Source organism: Cibotium barometz, chromosome 55, assembly GCF_041138505.1.
Source record: "Cibotium barometz isolate CiBa-2024 chromosome 55, ASM4113850v1, whole genome shotgun sequence".
NCBI lineage: Eukaryota > Viridiplantae > Streptophyta > Polypodiopsida > Cyatheales > Cibotiaceae > Cibotium > Cibotium barometz.
This window is the reverse complement of record NC_141100.1, coordinates 34,409,297-34,411,326: the sequence shown is the minus strand read 5'-3', so window position 1 is coordinate 34,411,326 and position 2,030 is coordinate 34,409,297.

Here is a 2,030-nt window from a genome sequence, read left to right as displayed (position 1 = left end):
GGGAGGGGGGTGCTGCGGGCACGGGCTGAATGGGGGGAGGGCCACTAGTTGATCTCTCATCCGCACCGACATCCATACGTCACACTAGGATTCGGGAAAAGATAGGTTAGCTTTAACCTACAACCGATTCAACTTGGGAACAAACCTTCTCAAATTGGAGGGAAAAGGAAATTTAGCCTTCTCAAAAATTAAAGAAATAGTTATAATTGGATGAATTTGTATATAAAATGCTTGTTTAGATTCACATATTGCCTGTTCAATCTACACCGAGGAGGATTAATATCCATTTCAATAAAAAATATTTCCCAGACATTGCGTCACACATTTGCTAGCTCTTTATTCCTTGTACACCCATAAAATTAGACTACAAATGTAAAATAATAGTAATATCAGTTTGATTAAATGTCAGAAAAAATATGCACACCAAATAATCTATTCACTCGAATGTATTAATTATTTTTTTTGTTGCTGCATATTCGTTTGAACATTAGAATTTGCAAGGTTTAAAAACTTACCCAAAAAAATACAACAATATTTATATTTTAAAGAAATATTTATACTTTCACAAATGAAGCAAAGGAAATTTTATCGATAGAAGCAGCAAAATAAACATAACTATATATTCAAACATGGACCAAAAACAGGATATTTACATTGGTGAAAACCAAGCATAAGGTAATTACATGTGGAGTTGAAAATCAAGGACATGGAGCACTACACAGAACATGTAAAAACTTTGTCACTTCATTTCATAAAATAAAGTTGGCGCGTATTAGAAACAGAGGACTATTGGTTTTTATGCTCTTAAAAATGAAGTTCCTGCATAAAGAAAGTTAATGAAATAAAGTGGGTGGATATTATGCTTTTTAAATATGAAAAGAAATAATTTGTTTTATTTCTAAGAATACAAAATAAAAATAGAGGACTATTGGTTTTTTTTCTGTCGAAAATAAATTTCGTCTATAAATAAACATATTTGGTAAAACATGCTGACAGAATTATCAGCATGGATATGCATACAATACACCATATAAGAAAATTAGCTGCATATAATGTAGCATGTGACCATGGCTGATAAAACAAAATTATTGCTGTAAGTGAAATGCATAATAAAGCATATAATCGAAGTAAATTGCTTCAGTCTCATAAGAGAAAATGAGCTGCACATAATATGCATGTAATATGCACATAATACAGGATATTAGCTAATTAGCTGTGTTCTGCTATCAACGATAGTTCCAGAAGCACAAGAGAGAGGAACCATCGGTGAAAGCTGACAACGGCCACGAACACGAGCATGAACACGGTTCTAGAAAATGGCCACGAGCAGAAGACGGGCAAGACAGACGGCCAACGAGCACGGTTCCAGAAGCACAAAATAGAGGAGAAGACGAACAGCACGATGGCGTTACACGTGTCATAACTATGCATGCAAACAAAACCTTCGTTAATTTCATGCATGCAAACAAACCTTATTAATTTATTTTATTAACTTATGAAATTAATAAATGCACCCCAGAAAAATGTTTGGGGAAACCTGCACCGCCAATGTATCGGCGGTGGCAACCTTATTATTTTCATTTATTAACTAATGAAAATAACAAAAAAATATATAACATGATCGGAAGATAATTATTTATTAACAAAAAAAGAGCTTACACAGACCAGCAGATCGTGCTTTCTGCTTGATAGCATGCAAATTATGAACAGAAGAAGGTTCTTCTAGAGTTCTTCTAGAGGAGTAACAACTCTATCGGATACTAAAGGAGTACGTTCGATAAGCACAATAGATCGTGTCGGAGAGTGGGAAACCCTTGCACCTCGGTTAAGATTGGATGATGGGAGGGATTCAGTACAAACAAAAGACGATGGACGATGATCTAATTTCATGATATTGCTAATATCGCATGGCTTTTCTTCTAGGAGGCATGATGACGAAGAACAAGAGAGCAACCAACATGCACAAGACCAAGAAGAAAACACATACTGTGATGAAATAGGGCATAAGACCTTAACTTGTCGTGTGAAAT